The 17,306-nt window shown below is 48.5% G+C and overlaps 1 protein-coding gene and 1 long non-coding RNA gene across 6 annotated transcripts in view; one reads left to right on the forward strand and one right to left on the reverse strand.

The window, feature by feature from the left end:
• Positions 1 to 7,206: 7,206 nt before the first annotated feature.
• Positions 7,207 to 9,359, reverse strand: LOC140597929 (uncharacterized). 2 transcript variants are annotated; one of them, XR_011999978.1, is made up of 3 exons: positions 9,305 to 9,359; positions 8,131 to 8,210; positions 7,207 to 7,940 (listed from the first exon to the last, which is right to left on the reverse strand). It is a non-coding gene; the product is annotated as an uncharacterized lncRNA (long non-coding RNA). The 2 variants fall into 2 exon arrangements; XR_011999977.1 differs by lacking the exon at positions 9,305 to 9,359 and having other exon boundaries at positions 8,131 to 9,292.
• A 143-nt stretch (positions 9,360 to 9,502) lies between these two features.
• The window catches only part of LARP4B (La ribonucleoprotein 4B), a 95,434-nt gene continuing 87,630 nt past the window's right edge, over positions 9,503 to 17,306 (forward strand). Inside the window, exons 1-2 of one of the 4 annotated variants that reach the window (XM_072749675.1) lie at positions 9,953 to 9,989; positions 10,465 to 10,508. The gene's annotated coding sequence lies outside the window, so the exon portion shown is untranslated. The other 3 variants (XM_072749671.1, XM_072749672.1, XM_072749670.1) reach the window with 3 other exon arrangements.

Consider the following 17,306-nt stretch of genomic DNA (forward strand, 5'->3'; position numbering starts at 1 on the left):
TTGAAATGACTGTGTGCAGTGGAGACCTCCAGCTCAGGCTGCGGGTACAGCAGCTGGGTGTCTCTTCGGAGCAGTCGGTCCACCCGGTTCAGACACTTACAGTAACTGTAGGAAGTGTCAGACCAGTTACCGACAGAATCACACACTTAGAAATTTCAAATTGAGGAAGGAAAGATTTGCAAATTAAGATATCATTTACAGCTATACAATTAAGTCATATTTTCTAAGTATGTTCCAAACTGAGCCTTTCAACAGTGAGTTATACATGCATATTCAGGGAATTATTAGCTTGTTTTAAAAACTCTTTTTAATTATGTTGGTTTAAATGCTTTGGAAAAGGAAAGAGCCCCATGAGCTGTTGAAAATCAAGGAATAAGCTTTTGCCGCCTCAACCTCATTCAGCTCAGCAGTTCACCAATGAATGGTAGTTCTGACCACGGTGAGTCATAAATTGATTTAAATGTTGCAGCTAGAATGAACGAAAATAAACTATGATAGAGGACACCATAGAAAATTGCACAGAGTAGGGTAAATATTATTTCACAACACTTTAAAAAACAGTGGCAAGGGGATGCCTGGGTGGCTCAGTGGTTGAGCGTCTGCCTTTGGCCCAGGGCGTGATCCTGGGGTCCTGGGACTGAGTCCTGCATCGAACTCCCTGTGTGGAGCCTGCTTCTCCCTCTGCCTGTGTCTCTGCCTCTCTCTCTCTCTCTCTGTGTCTCTCATGAATAGATAAATAAAACCTTTAAAAAAAAAACAGTGGCAAGTGGCAGGATATACATAAAATGTATCATTTTAACCATTTTGAAGTGACTTTAAGCACATAAACAATGTTGTGCTGCCATCACCAGCATTTCATGAAACTCTTGCTGTGTGTGTAGTGGGCTCTAATATAAAATGTATTTCTTATTGCAGGTCATGGTTTTTTAAAAAAGCAAGAAAACCCTGCGTTAGCTCACTCTTCATGTATACAAAATGGTGGAGATTTCACTACCTCTGAGACCCCAGTGGAGCCTGAGCAATCGAGAAACCTTCTAAAACTTAAAGATGAGGAGATGATTCTAAAGAAAAGGATAAATTCAGATATTTGTCATACTGAAAAATTTGAAAAACCTATTTGTCTTTGCATGTGTGTGTTCCACATTTGTTCATACAACGAGTGCATGGGGATTGTACTGTGATAGAGTGACACCGCCAGGGTTGGGGGGAAGGTCAGGAGGTGTCATCCTGGGACACTGAAGGTGGAAAGAGTGGCTGAGCTGCCTTCGACAGCAGCGCTGCAACTATGGTGCCTGTCTGGGTGTCACAAGGAGATTCTGGTGTTTCACCAAGGGGATTAAGGAAACAGTGTTTCCTACATCTAATCAGAGTGACTAAAATATCTATCCAGAGGAAAACACCATTGTGCTAATGCCAATGTATGGAAAATTATAGTTCCCTCGACTCTGGCATGTGGTATCTAAGCTTATAAAGTTGTCAAAACAAACAGATAAAGAAACAAATAGCCGTCACCATGGAATGCTAGAAAATAAAAGTACAAATGATAAGGACTCCAATTCTACTGGATTCACTGTAGTAAACAGTGTTCAAAATAAAGGCAGCTCCCCTAGAATTGACAGGAACTGGCTGGAGGCTGGTGGGTGAGTTGGCAAAGCTGGGATGACTTCCATCCAGCAAACATCCACTAATACCAGTCACTGTGAAAGACGATGAGGGTACACATTCTAAGACCTAGTTCCTGCCTTTGCAAAGTTTCTAATGGGCGGAAGATAAAGAACGTCACGTAACAGGTTTCTATGCAGTCAGAGCTGTGTCACAGGTGTACCTGCATGGGGCCGGAGCTTGAAGGACGGCCTGATTCAGCCAGCCATGGGCTGGAGGCGGGTATTCCAGGAAGTCTTCCCAGAGGAGGTCCAGGTGTCCAAGTTATGTCTTGCAAAGAACAGATGACAACTTGCCGGAAGGAAGAGGGGAGAGACAGAAGAGGAAACACACAGACGTGCAGGCAACTGTGCTCAGGAACCTCTGGCTGGTTCCATGGTCGGGGAGGGGAGATTTTAAGCCCCATCAGGTGGTTGTGGTTAATATTTAAAAATGGAACCTGTTGTTATTTGGGGTCTCCCTTCTTTGCAAGCTCTTTGCTGCTGGTGAGCAACAGGAGCCACACATCTTCCATGACTGGGTTGGGGTGTCCATTTTACAAAATAATGAGGCAGAGAGTCTTCATTAGAGAAGATTTTGAGGGAGAGCCTGCATCTCAGGAGACTTGTGTGAGCGCAGCTCAGGGCACCTGGCATCACTGTGGCTCAGTCTTCTGGAGGGGCTGGGGCCACGTTCCTGCTGGGGAAGAGGGGTCGTGGAAGCAGGGAGTGACTGCCCAGAAGAAACAGGAGGGAAGCTGGTGGTTGCCGTGCGCACCTAGACTCAGGACATGGGCAGCGCTGTCCTGACAGTGGCTTTCTCTCTCACTGGAGGGATGCTGTCATTTCTTAAGAAGTTGAGTGTCCACAGATGTTGGGTTAAAAGTAATGTTCAGTTTGCCAGGTCTCCAAACTTAAAATGTTCCCAAGTAAATTTTTAAAAAATGCTTATTGAGTCAAGTTCTCTGCCTGGAACACCCAAGCTCGGGAATGTTTCCAAAATGTCTGTCTCATGTCCTCATCCTTCTTTCCGTGAGCACTGCAGGCAGGCAGGCAGGCAGGCAGGCAGGCAGGCAATCAGGGTGGGAGTGCAATCTCTCCCCAGGCCTGGAGGCAGCGAGGCACCACCAACTAGCCCAGAAGATATCTGCTGGCAGAGCGTGGATCGAAGCTGCAGTTGCGGGCAGCTTTCAAAGGAAACACAGATCCAACCACAGAAGCCTTGAAGGGCCAGCCCGGCTCTTCACTGAGGGTTTCACAAAGGAGCTAGCCTGAGGGCATCACAGAGCACACTGCATAGAAGTTTCTCAGAAACTTTCTCCAGATTCGGCCCCTCCTTCCAGAATTCCATACTGGTGAACCCTGTACCTCCCTTGCAGGCCCTCGGGCATGTGGCTCTCCCTTCTGCTCCCTGCCCTGGGCCTCCTACCCCTGGGCCGGCACCTGCCAACGCCCGCTCTCCCAGCCTTTGCAGCTTGGAGATGTGGGGGTCTCACCCAGGATCCTGTTGCTCTAGCTGGGAGGAGGAGCACAGCCTGGGAAGCAGTCCTCTCTCACGGCTTTTGAGCAGTACATGTTCTTGGGATTGGAAGATGACTTGAAACCCTTCATCTCATCACCATAGTTTTATTATCTTGGGAGAATTTAAAACACATCCAGCAACAGTGTAAGAGGGTTCCCTTTTCTCCGCATCCTCTCCAACATTTGTTGTTTCCTGCCTTGTTAATTTTCCCCATTCTCACTGGTGTGAGGTGGTATCTCGCACCCCGATGTTTCTATCAGCAATGGCCACAATAGCCAAACTGTGGAAGGAGCCTCGGTGTCCATCGAAAGATGAATGGATAAAGAAGATGTGGTTTATGTATACAATGGAATATTACTCAGCAATTAGAAACGACAAATACCCACCATTTGCTTCAACGTGGATGGAACTGGAGGGTATTATGCTGAGTGAAATAAGTCAGTCGGAGAAGGACAAACAGTGTATGTTCTCATTCATTTGGGGAATATGAATAATAGTGAAAGGGAATATAAAGGAAGGGAGAAGAAATGTTGGGAAATATCAGGAAGGGAGACAGAACATAAAGACTCCTAACTCGGGGAAACGAACTAGGGGTGGTGGAGGGGGAGGAGGGCGGGTGTTGGAGGGGAATGGGTGACGGGCACTGAGGTGGACACTTGACGGGATGAGCACTGGGTGTTTTTCTGTATGTTGGTAAATTGAACACCAATAAAAATTAATTAAAAAAAAAAAAACCACACATCCAGAAGTGGGGAGGAGTTTAGGAACCCCCATGTGAGGAGTCCATCATGCAGCCTGAACAGTTGTCAACTCACTAGCCTGTCTCATTACTTTTTACGTATTGCTACTGACCACCTCGCTGTTAGAGGACTTGGAAGGAAAACCTCGACATGATATCACGTCCTTCATCAATATTTCACTATTATCTCTAAAAAATAGATCTCCATTTTGAAGAGTTCCAATTCACAGACAAGGCGTAAGCACTTACACATCCTACACATAGACTTACAGAGTAAGATTTTGTCATATTCTCTGTGTGTGTGTGCGCCTTTCACTAAACCGTCTGAGAGAAACTTGCAGACATCTTCACCTGTCACCCCTACATGCTCCTATGACCAAAGAGATTCTTTTTTAGAGAGAGAGAGCAGGTGCGTGTGTGTGTGCGCGTGCCATAGTGGGGCTGGGGGAGGGAGTCCCAGGCAGGCTCCATGCTCAGGGCAGAGTCCGACGCAACCCTGAGACCATGACTGAGCCATCCAGGCACCCCCAGGGATTCTCGTACACAGCCATAAAACAAGTCTATGAATAAATTCAGGAAACTTGACCTTGCTTATAAGACTGGGAGAGAGTCCACACTGGAGTTTTGATTGTGTCCATCACAGCAAGTCGCTCTGATCGAGCACCTGGTCTGGGGTTACACTTGTCATATCTCCTCAGTTGCCTTAAATTCGGAAAAGTTCCTCAACCTTTTAGTGTTGTTTATGACCTTATTTTTGAAGATTACAGGCCCATCATTCTGTATGTCTTCACTTCGAGTCTGTGATTGCTCCCTCTTTAGCTTGTGCATTTCTGGTAGGAACGGCACGTAACCGAGGTCATGTCACCTCATGTCAGTAGGTCACTGTTATTCGGGATGTCAACCTTCAACCTTTGATTCAGATGGGGTCCACATATGTAGCACCTGTAAAAACACACTGTTCTCCCTTAAAATTCCTCGAGCAGAAGCAGTTAGTGAGCTGTGAGCTATGAAATGGCAACATAACCTGTTCCTCAACAACCTTCCCCCAGAGACTGTAGAGTTCACTAGTGACTCCTGCCAGGGTCCCAGGACAACTGCAACATGCTGATGCTTTAAGTAATTCCTTTTCAACTTATTAGTCAGCATTCTGTAAAGAAAAGCTTTCCCTTTCCCTTCCTCATCTCTAAGATTTTTTTACTTACTCATTTATTTTTTATTTCTAGTATATGTGCTGCCGAAGCGAGCAGATATACTAGAGCACAAGAATATTTTTTATTTCTTAGTATGAACTCATGCATTCTCTTTTTCCCCCTGACGTATGCTAATGTATTACTGTCATTACTCCTTTTGATACTTCCACCTAATTTGACTAAGCTAGTTCCTTATTGTATTTCTATTTAGGGATAGGGATCCACCAAAGCTTAACACATTTTTTGAGTCCCCTCTTGCCTCATAATAAATCTCAGCTCGCTGTCAAATCCAAATATCCTAAATGGCTCACAAGACCCCTGGGGTCTCCCTTGCTTGCCCCTCTGGGCTCCTGTGCCCTCCACCAACTTCAACAGCTTGGCTTTTTGCTTTGTCGTGGTCAAATACTTCTGTTCTGACCTGGACTGGCTTCCCCTTCCCTGCTGGGATGCTTATCCACAGCCTCTGCCCCCTTGTCTGCCTTGTCACTTTCTCTCATCCCCCCTCCAAGCTGGCTCTGGCCCCTCTTGCCAGGCTCTGTGCACACACCATAGTAACCGTGTCCCTGCTCTTTATCCCCTACTGTCTGTTCACCTGCCTCCTGGGCTGTGCTCCTCGTGCTGTCTTGCCAGCACTTGGCACAGCCCGAGGGGAACCCGAGGGGAGGACTTGTTTAATTAATAAGCGAATAGTTCTAAGTTATGAGGAATAAAGTCTGAGCAGTGTGCTTAAGCCACAAATGAGCTTGCTGACATGTAGGTAATTTTCAATGATAATATACAAAATGGAGAAAAAGTATTTATTTTTCACAGAAAATTCTGGGACAATAAAGAAAATATTCTCAGAAACTAGCTGAAATTTAGGCCTTTACTAAGAGAAAAATATCTTGGTTCTTTCGTTGGTTGATTTGACAGACATGCACCTCCCCCTGCTATCCTCCCCCCCCCCCCCCCCCACCATAGTACTAGATACCACAGATGGCTTCTGCCCTGTGCAGCTGACCACTGTTGGGGCTGACCAGCACACACATGGCAAGTTCTAGCAGTGCTGATGGAGCTATGAATAGAGCACTCTGACGACCCAGAAAGGAAACCAACTGTCTAAAAGGAAAAGATTTAAATGGTTGACATTTGAGCGGCACCTTGAACATTAAGCCTGATTTTACCAGAAGTGGAAGAAAGGACACTCCAGGCAGAAGGAAGAGAACAGATGGAGGGCAGTAAAGAACCGAAGTGCTCGGAAGTGAGAAGAGGCTCCAGGCTCTACTCTGCAAGCAGCAGACATCTGGGAGCCCAGGCTCCTCCTTCTGCTCTGTTCTTTAAACGGACTGTCAGTAAATGGTACCATTCTACAAAGTAAATAAACCCTGTACTTCATTCATGACTACACCCAGGGACTCCCCCAGTGTCAAGCGGGTGTGACAAAGGTCAGGTGTCCAACTAGGGCAGGAAGAGAGATGTAAGGGGAACAGCTACATCAGGGACCAATTTGTGAAGGGTCTTCTGGTCCATAAAACACAAGCTGGACTTCAGCCTCCTGGGCCAACCATCAGAGGAGGGTGGTGAAGGGGCTTTTTCAGGAAATATGTGTTAGCATGACGAGTGGTGGGGTGAACAGATGTGGAACAGAGATTGGCCACCATGATACTGAAACAAATAAGGACTGGGATGCCAGGGTGGCTCAGTAGTTGAGGATCTGCCTTCGGCTCAGGTAGTGGTCCTGGAGTCCCAGGATCGAGTCCCTCATCGGGCTCTCTGCAGGGGAGCTTCTCCCTCTGCCTGTGTCTCTGCCTCTCTCTCTCTCATGAATAAATAAATAAAAGTTTAAAAAAAAAAATCAGGACAGTGGTAACAGCAAGCAAAACCATCCTAAAAGGGAGGAATGATTTTTCAGGTAGGATAGGTACAACTTGTGATCACATGACATGAGAAGTGAGGGGGACCATGAGCTGAGAAATTTATAACTAAAATGTTCTTTAAAATTGATCTGATCTTTCTAAGCAAAAATGCCACAAAACCGTGTTTTATGTTATAACCTCAGATTCCAAGTGAAAATGGATATTTCTTTTGAAACGCAGCTTGAAACACACACATCAAGCAAAGGGGAACAAAAACCAGTTTTTCTTTTATTTTGTAAATTTTATTTGCATTTTAATTCCAGCATAGTTAACACAGAGCTTAGTTTCAGGAGTACAATATAGTGTCAGCATCCCCAGACATCACCGTGACCCTCAGGATAAGTGCTCTGCTTCATCCCCATCACCTCCTCCCCACCCCTCCCTCTGGTGACCTGCAGGGTGTTCTCTAGAGTGGAGAGTCTGAGTGTCTTGGTTTGCCTTTTTTTTTCTTTATTTCTTAAATTCCACATATAAGTGAAATCATATGGTATCTGTCTTATTTCACTTAGCATAATACACTCTAGTTGATCCATATTGTCACAAATGGCAAGATTTTGTTCTTATTTATGGCTGAATAATATTCCATTATATATATATATATATATATATATATATATATATATATATATATATATCGTTTTCCTTACCTATTCATCAGTGGATGGACACTTCCACAGTTTGGCTATTGAGGACATCCCACTATGAACAATGGGGTGCAGGTGCAGCTTTGGATCACTGTTTCTAACCTTTGGGTAAATCCTAGGAGTGCAGTTGCGGGGTCATAGGGTAGCTCTATTTTTAACTTCTTGAGGACCCTCCACACAGTTCTCCGGAGTGGCTGCAGCAGCTTGCGTTCCCACCCACAGGGCAAGAGGGCTCCCCTTTCTCCACAGCCTCACCAGCACCTGTTGTTTCTCGTGTTGTTGATTTTAGCCGTTGTGACAGCTGTGATATCTACAAAGAGCCAGTTTTGAAGGAGGAAGAATCACACAATGTGACTACAAAACAGGAGATGTCATTTCAATATAAAATACTCCCTTATTGCTTAGGTTACTGGCCTTTTCTACAATTTAGGAATGCATCTGTGAGTCACAATGTCTGCCTGCATGTAGACATAAGCAAAAACAATGAAAGTCTAACTTACCAACTTCGGAGAACTCCTCATCTTTCCAAGATGGTCCACATCACTGGGCTGGGGGTGGTTTCGCAGTGGAGAGGCAGGGCCTGGTAAGTGCAGGTAAGCATACAGGCGCACCTGAGAAGGGGTCCCAACAGGCCCCACCCGTCCTCTGGGGAACTGAGCTTTAAACACTTTCCATAAGCCCATTAAAGTCACTGCTGTGAACGTCCTGATTTAACCTGCAGGGCTCCTAGAGCTAGAACGTGACCACATATCACAAAGCAAGGGGCACCCAGCTCCGACGCCAAGCAACACAGGGGAGTGGAAAGCACACTTGCCAGCATTCGACCCCGGCCAGGAGGCGCGCCAGAGGCACAGGTGCAAGGATGGGTGCCACAGCGACCCAGCTAAGTCTTCCTAAGTCTTAACTCCCGCCACCCGGACCTATTCAAGTGCTAGGTCGGCGCAGTCAACACTCAGGAGTAGACGCAGGACGCCAGGCAGCAAGCTCCCAGGAGGTGGACGGGGAAGGGAGCGCAGCCCCAGGCCCCCTGCCCCACCCGGCCTCTGCCTGGCCCAAGGGCGCTCAGGGCCCGGTGTCTCTGCGCAGGTGGAAGGGGCCTGGGGCTGGAATGAGGGGGGTGAGGGGGGTAAGGGGGGGCGCGGTCCCGGGGTGAGGGGGTGAGGGGCGCGGTTCCAGGGTAAGGGGTGAGGGGGGCGGGGGGCGCGGTCCCGGGTGAGGGAGTGAGGGGGACAAGGGGCGCGGTCCCGAGGTGAAGGGTGAGGAGGGTGAGGGGGTGAGGGGTGCGGGGGGCGCGGCCCCGGGGTGAGGTGAGGGGGCGGGGGGACGCGGCCCCAAGGTGAGGGGGGCGGAGGCCGCGGTCCTGGGGTGAGGGGGTGAGGGGTGCGGGGGGCGCGGCCCTGGGGTGAGGGGGTGAGGGGGCGGGGGGATCGCGGCCCCAAGGTGAGGGGGGCGGAGGCCGCGGTCCTGGGGTGAGGGAGTGAGGGGGACGGGGGCGCGGCCCCGGGGAGAGGGGGGTGAGGAGGGTGAGGGGGGCGGGGGCGCGGCCTCGGGGAGAGGGGGGTGAGGGGCGCGGGGGGCGCGGCCCCGGGGAGAGGGGGGTGAAGAGGGTGAGGGGGTGAGGGGGTGAGGGCGCCGGCCGACCGCTATCTGGGAGCCAGGAGGGGGTCGGCGTACCCCGCGACAGCGCCGCCTCTCCAGGTCGCAGCGGGGGCGGGGGCGACGGCGGGGCGGGGCGGGGCGGGGTTGCGTGCGCGCCCGCGCCAATCACAAGCGCCGCCGGCAGGGGCGCGCGCACGGAAAGGCCGGGAAGCGGAGGGGCGGGCCTGGTGCCGCGCGCAGCCAATCGGGGCGCCCCGGCGCCATGACGTGAGGTTCTCCCGGGCGCGGAGCGCCAGTCGGCTGGCGGGGCCGGTGAGTGCGCGAGCGCGCGGGCGCGCGGGCGCGCGGGGCGGGACTTCCGGCGAGCCCCGGAAGCGGGAGCTGTGTGTTCTCATGCGAACGGGAAGGAGCGTTGGGGCGCCGGAGTCGCGAGGTTGAGACATTTTCGGGCCCGAAACGGGAAGGAGTCGCGGCCGCCCGCCGCCAGCCCGCGCCGCGCCGCCCCCGCCGCTCGTCCGGGCCGGCCGCGCCCTCCCCGCCCCTCCCTCTCGGCCCGTCCGCGTGTGGCGCGGTCGCCGGGCACCGGGGCTGCGGCGGTCGGCGGCCGGGCGGCGGCGGCGCTGCTGACAGGTGAGCGCGGCGGGCGGCGGGCGGGCCGCCGGGTGCCCCCGCCCGCGCCCCCGCCCCGGCCGCCCGCTCGGACCCGCGGCGCGCCCGCCTGTCACGGGCCGCCATCTTCCCGGAGGACGCGGCGGGCGGAGTGCGGGCCGGGCGGGGCGGGACTGCGGGGCCGGGCCGGGCTGCGGGGGGCGGGCGGGGGCGCGCGGGGCCGGGGCAGGGCCGCGCCGCCGTCCGGCCCGCACTGCGGAGGCCTCGCCCCGCCCGCCCGGGGCCCGCGCGCCGCCGGCCGGGCGGGGAGCGGCGGGGACCCGGGCACCAGGAAGTGGGAGCCCGTGCGGGCCGCGCCGGGGCGGCGGGTGTGCGGCGGGAGGGGTCGGCGCCCGGCCTCCCCCTGCAGCGCGACGCCTCCCGGGCGCGGGCGGGCGGGCGGACAGTTGGCCGGCGCGTGCGAGCCGCTCCCGGCCGCGGGTCGTGTCCCCCGGGCGGTGGGGCCGGAGCGGGGCAGCCGAGCAAGCGGGGGGGGGGGGGGGGGGGACGGGGGGAGGGGCTGCAAGTTACCTTCCTTCTGGAAAGTTTTTTTTCTTCTCTTCCCGTATTTTTTTTTTTTTTTAAAGCTGGTCTCGAGTTGCGTGGAGAATTTGCAATGCGCTCGAAATAGGTGCGAAGTTGTCGTTTGCAGGGGGTGGGGTGGGGTGGGGGCGCCGCTCGCGTCCTGCGGTGCAGGCGGCGCACTGTGCAATCTGCACACTTCCCCACCTGCCTGCCTCCCTCTAATTTACCGTCGGCTGGCCTCGGCCTCGGCCTCCTGCACAAGTCGAGGTGCGTGGGGCTTCGGCTCTGCTCTGCACCGGGAGGCGGTTTCCTGAATCCGGCCGCGGGTGACCCCTCCGAACTCAGGTTTGCTCGGGTTGCCGAGGCGGGGTATCCCCACAGAGGCATCAGGTCAGCAAGCTTATTCATCATTTCAGCCGTAAAGGGGATTGGTGCATTTCCTTTGAAACTTGCTTTTCGGTTCGACATTTCGAACTCTTCTTATTCTGTATTTTGGAACATTAATGGGAGCTGACTTGTTTCCATGAAAGGATGTCCTGGCTTCTTATTGATGAAGCGGTGACTTCTGCTGCTTCGCTTTTCTTCATCCAGCCCCGCAGGGCTGTCCCAGCAAGTCCGTCTGGGCCGTTTTTACTGCTTATTTTCATTACTCGATTTTTTTTTAACGAAAACTTGAAAGTGTTATTTACCGCACTGCTGTTTTCAGTATTCTTTCTCTGTCCATTCTGATTTGCTGGACAGTTTTTTTGTTTGTTCGGTTTTGTTTGTTGGGGGGAGGGGTTGTTTTTGTTTGATTCCATGTATTTGGGCAGAGAAAGCAAGTTCTGAGGATAAAATGTGTATTCTGAGCAAAGGACTTCTATATCTGAGTGGGAGCCGGGGAGAATATAGGTGATAATGTGAGTGCTAGCGTTCATTTAATGCATTCTGTACAAGAGTAGCTGAAATTAAATGGCAGCACATTGAGGGAGATACTTGATTTTATTTAAAATAAAAGATTTTATTTTTCCTTAGGGTTCCTTAGGGAGCGTGCTTCAAAAAAAGTTGAGCGTTGGAAAATTTATTGAACTTAAGGATGATTTCTGCAAATAAGCACAATTTTGACAGACCTAATTAAACTCTGTGAAAACATTCTAGTCACTTGTTTCTATGAAAGTCTTCGCATATCCTAACATGTCTATCCTAACAGTCTTCACATATCCTAATTCTGAAATACGAAGTGCAAGGCAGGAGCACCAGGTTAAGAGTAATAGAATAAGCCGTGCCTTGGAGGAGCCCCACTCCCATGAGTAGATTGCAACCGTATTTACAGGTTTTTGTAGGGAGAGACCTGAGGTCCGTGTTACCAAGAGAAGTGGCTGACGGACTGCTTCCACTGTTACTTCAGAGTGTCATGCTGGGCTTCATACTTTCCATAGTGATAAGTAGGATTATTATTTAGGTCTTCTAATTTTAGTAACATGTGCTGTCTTTAGGATGGTCCCTAGAGATCTTTAAAAGCTGTGTAGATACATGTTACTTTAGATTGTTATTGTCCTCAAGTTCAAGGCACAAGTTTTAAGTATGCTTTCATAATCCATGGTTGTAGGTTCACAGAGTTTTCTCCTACTTAAGGATTTTTTTCAGATAAATGCAAGAAAATCTCAGTATATTCTTGTCATTCCTCCTATAAGGCCATTGACTCAACCTGTTTCTAATGGGCAGAAGAAAACAAACACTGAAGTTGTTTTTATGGAAAATACATTGTTAAAAACAGACACTGTTGCTGGGCATTGTTGCTTATGCTGTTTTCTAAAACTTTATCCTGTGAAGAGTTCTCTTTTTTCTGTAAGAGCTAATTTTAGAGTACACAGTAAATGAGGCACTGCCTTCTGAGAGCTTTCAACTCACCAGATATGATTGTAGTTTGCTTCAGTTCAGGCTGCTGCTGCTTGGTGCACTCGGTGATCTCCCCAGAGCAACTGTATTTCCCCTGGAGCTTCTTACAGGAATATGGAGTTATAGAGGGAGAGCCATCAGGTTCTCTTATTAGAAGGAAGGAAAATAACTCCAATGTGGACATTTTTTTTTTCCCTAACATTCCAACACTTTATTTTTTCTGCATGTCAGTGTCTTTAACCTTTAGGAACAGTGGAAGAGAAGTCTTAACTTGGCTCACATCTCCTTCCCTTATCGTCCCCCGCCCCAAAGTCCCTATTGTCCCTTTAATAGTTCTATAAACTGTCTTTTCAGCACTTTTCTGGTGATGCTTTCATGGCTGAGTTATAAGGGCTGCAGGTGAGTGATGCCACCACTTCTGGGCCTTCTGTCACAGTCCGGTTTTCTCTTCAGCATCCTCCCTACTTCCCTGATAGTGAGACCTGGGTCAGGAGTACATTGTGTTAACACAAAAGACATTTCATATTTAGCTCAAATTTGAAAGCATGCTACTTAATCTTTGGAGAGGGTTTTAATAATCGTTGAGATGCGACTTAAGCTTCAGTGAAAGTGTTCTTTACGAAATCTGATATGCACACATATTGGCTTGGAAACCTGCAAGTTAGGTAGCATTTATTTGTGTGAGAAAAATAAAGTGTCTCTTTCATTTACAGCACACCATTTTAGTTCCACTATGGCCAGAGGTTGCTTTAAAGGCATATCCTGGTTGTCAGGCCTTTTTAAAAAACTCATCATTGACTGTCCCCTGTCTAATAAGTGAGAAACGCTGAGGGCCAGGCTCCAGGGCCCTGGGCATTTCTGCCTCCTCCTCGCAGGCTGCCTCGCCTCACCACTGCCTCTGCCTCAAAACCATGCTGTTGCCTTTGCTCTCTGTAGTTTCTTTGCCTGAAATAGAATTTTTTTTTTTAACTTTGCTCTTTAATCCATCCTTATAAAGGTATTTCAGGAGTCCTTCAGGAATCCTTGCCTTCATTTCTAAGGTGCTTAGAGTGCTTCTCTGTTTCTGTAGCACGTCAGGCACAGCACCTGATGAATTAATGTAAGCTCCTTGTGGGTGCGATCCTTTCTGGGTTTTTTTTTTTTTTTTTTTTTTTTTTGGTTTGTAATCTCTTTGCCCAACTTAGGTCCAGGTACCCTATACAGACTTTCTTCGACTTAGGATATACCTACTGTAGTTTGAAAATACTGTTAAGTTGGAAATGGGTTTCATACACCTAACCTTTAACATCACAGCTTAGGCTTGTTTACTTTAAACCTGCTCAGAACACTTAACATTCGCCTGCAGTTAGTGCAAAATCATCCAACACAAAGCCTGTTTGTTCGTGAAGTGTTGAATATCTCATGTAATTCATTGAATACTGTAGTGAAAGTGACAAACAGAATGGCAGTATGGGTGCCGGACGGTTGTCAGTGAATCTCGGTTGTTATTCCTCTGATTGTGGGGCTGAGTGGGAGGGAGCCTGCTACCTGGAGCAAGATCAGCATTGAAAATTTGAGGTACAGGGCAGCCCTGATGGCGCAGCGGTTTAGCGCTGCCTTCAGCCCAGGGCGTGATCCTGGAGACCTGGGATCGAGTCCTGTGTCGGGTTCCCTGCATGGAGCCTGCTTCTCCCTCTGCCTGTGTCTTAGCCTCTCTCTCTCTCTCTCTCTCTCTCTCTGCCTCTCGTGAATAAGTAAATAGAATCTTAAAAAAAAGAAAAGAAAAGAAAAGAAAAGAAAATTTGAGGTGCAGTTTCCACCGAATGTGTATCATTTTTGCACCATTGTGAAGTTGAAAAATTGTAAGTTGACCCATCATAAGTTGGGGACCATCTGTAGATGTTTAGTAAACTTTGCTCAGCTAGATGGAAAAAGGCGTGTCTAAAGACACCTTTCATTTCGGTTGTAAGGAAATGATTTGCAGATTGTACAATTGCATGCCTTTGTAAACATAAAAATTTTCACTTGAAATGAGTGCAATAGAAAGTGCACAGTCATATTTACAAAATGTTTGTGATTTGATAGTGATGTAGTGCATACTGCATTGTGGATGGAGTAATTTTCAAATTTTTTATTTTTGAAAGATTTTATTTAATGAGAGACGCAGAGAGAGAGAGAGAGAGTCAGAGACACAGGGAGAGGGAGAAGCAGGCTCCCCACAGGGAGCCCAATGTGGGACTTAATCCCAGGACTCCGGGATTATGCCCTGGGCTGAAGGCTAAACCACTGAGCCACCCAGGTGTCCCTTTTTATTTACTTTTTTAAAGATTTTATTTATTAGAGCACAAGCAGGCTCCCAGCTGAGCAGGGAGCATGATGTGGGGATCAGTCCCAGGAATGACCCCGTGCAAAGGCAGACACTTAACCTACTGAGCCACCCAGGTGCCCCTGGATGGAGTCCTTTAATCATGTGACATAGATTGCGTTCTTTCTTAGTCTTTAAAAACTTGCCCTCTTGGGGATCCCTGGGTGGCGCAGCGGTTTAGCGCTGCCTTTGGCCCAGGGCGCGATCCTGGAGACCCGGGATTGAATTCCACGTCGGGCTCCCAGTGCATGGAGCCTGCTTCTCCCTCTGCCTATGTCTCTGCCTCTCTCTCTCTCTCTCTTTGTGTGACTATCATAAAAAAACAAAACAACAACAACAACAAAAAAAACAAAAACTTGCCCTCTTGATAACGAATGCCAATTTCTTTGGCTTTAAAATTAAATTATATTACCCTAAAACAAACCAATTACAATAGTGGGAACATAGTTTTAAACTTCATTGGATTTTTCCATTTTTCATTCCCTGTGGGAGAGTCCTTGCCACAGGGTCTGGTAGGAAACACAGAGTTCATGCCTTCCTTGAGCAGGTGTTTTTGATCAGTAAGATACTGGCAACACAAAGACAAATGATGCCAGAACTTTTCTCTAAGGCTTGCGGTCTAGAAGGGCTTAGGAAAGTGAGTTGTTTTATTTAAAGCCAAGCAGACAAGCATTTGGATTCTTGCAGCTTCCATCCGCAAGATGTGTTGATGGCTCTCAGCACCACACTCCCTTGAGTGGTCTCGCTCTTGTATACAGTTGTATTGCTTCAGCACATCCTGTGGCAGGTCCCCTCATCTTTCCCCGCCCCAGCTTCTTTTTTTTTTTTTTGGTAACTCTTACTACATTATAACATACCGTGTAATTTCCATATTTTATGTAGGGTCTGGCTTCTGGTGCTCGAATGTTAACTCTCTCAGGGTGAGGGGTTTTATTTTGTTCACTGACATGAACGCAGACCTTTGAATGGTACAGAATAGTCACTAAATAATTCATGAATAAATCCTTGGGTTATAATGATGAACAAAAGGGATGGATTGCCCTCCTTTTTGGAGCTCACAGTCCATGGAGGCAGGTAAATGACCACATAACCACAGATGAGAGCCATATACGTTGGGCTGGCTGTTGTAGGCTTGAGAGGACCAGGAGGCTCCCTGAGGAAGAGTGTGGGGGCAGAGTTAGCCTGCCGGGCAGAGGACCGGTGTCAGCGACTCTCAGCACATGGATTTGCTGAGAGTAAAGGAGGGCCTGTCGTTGTAGCAGCTGGATTGCACAGGATTTAAGCGGTCTCAGGATAGGTGAGAATTTTGCTTTGTATCCTAAGGACAGTGGAAAGCACTTGGAGGGTTTTCAGCAGGAGAATTACATGACCAGAATTGCCTTTTTAAGTGATTATTTTGCTTTGAGGAAGGGAAGGGCACACACTGACGGGTATTACTCGACCCGGAGCGAGGTGGAGGGCGCTTGTGTTTATGCTTGTGTTTGTCACGGTGGAAAAGGCCAAGCCCTGGCCTAAATGAAGAATAGCTTGCTTAGAAACTCTTTGGTTTGTATTAGATAGACATAATGTTTATTTATTTATTTATTTATTTGTTTTTAAAGATTTTATTTATTTATTCATGAGAATACACAGAGAAGAGAGAGAGAGAGAGGCAGAGACATAGGCAGAGGGAGAAGCAAGCTCCACGCAGGGAGCCCGACGTGGGGACTCGATCCCGGGTCTCCAGGATCAGGTCCTGGGCTGAAGGTGGCGCTAAACCGCTGAGCCACCCCGGCTGCCCCAATTCTGTTTTTATTTTTCAAAAAGCTTTGTTTTATTGTCAAAGCTCAAAATGTCAAATGTCAAAATGTCAAAAAAAAAAAAAAAGGGTAAAAACATGATCGGTTCAGTACAAATTTATAAGTTAATTACAGTTCTGAACATGTTAAACATCCCCTTTTCAAATATGTTTTTCTGAAAATATTGTGTCCTTTAAAACCTGTTCTTCAAAGACTACTTTCTGAACATTTCTTTTTTTGTTGATTACATTATCTCTTTCATCCTTAAACCTTACCATCGGTGTAATTCCTGTTTTACTGTAGATATATGTATGTATCCCCCAGACTATATAGTACTGTCATCCATTACTGTCTGGCTTTTTTCTACTCTGCAGAGTCGTGGAGTTGTGTGAACCTTTGAAAGGAGACTTGAAGTCCCTGTGGAAAGTTACCTTTTAGAGATCGAGGCATTTAGAATTCAAAACCATTTTCCCTTTACTTGTTTTCAGGAGGTAAAACATTCAAATAATGGATAGTATGCTGGTTGTCATTTAGTGCAGAAATTTAGGATAAACTTTTTGGATGAAACTTTCCCTAGGATTACTAGAAGTTCCATGTTCCTTTTTGATCAATATCTGTGTCTCCAGAGATTCTTGTTTTCAGACTCTAGTGCTCTTTCTGGTTTTCTGTCAACAGGTCACTTGAGTACAGACCATTGTACAAATGAGTAACTGATGAATCAGCAGTGTGTTCTTCACACCTCACACACAGGGCGGGCCTCAGTGAAGAGCAAAGGTCCAAAGAGTGTAGTAGCTCACAGCACTTGGGGCTCTTCACACTTCTTTGTATATGTTGATGTTTACATTTCTTCTGCTGAAATCCTTCCCTTTTAGGCCTCTGTGCAGGAGAGTTAACCCCAGGCATG

The sequence above is a fragment of the Vulpes vulpes genome, chromosome 2, assembly GCF_048418805.1.
Source record: "Vulpes vulpes isolate BD-2025 chromosome 2, VulVul3, whole genome shotgun sequence".
NCBI classification, from domain to species: domain Eukaryota; kingdom Metazoa; phylum Chordata; class Mammalia; order Carnivora; family Canidae; genus Vulpes; species Vulpes vulpes.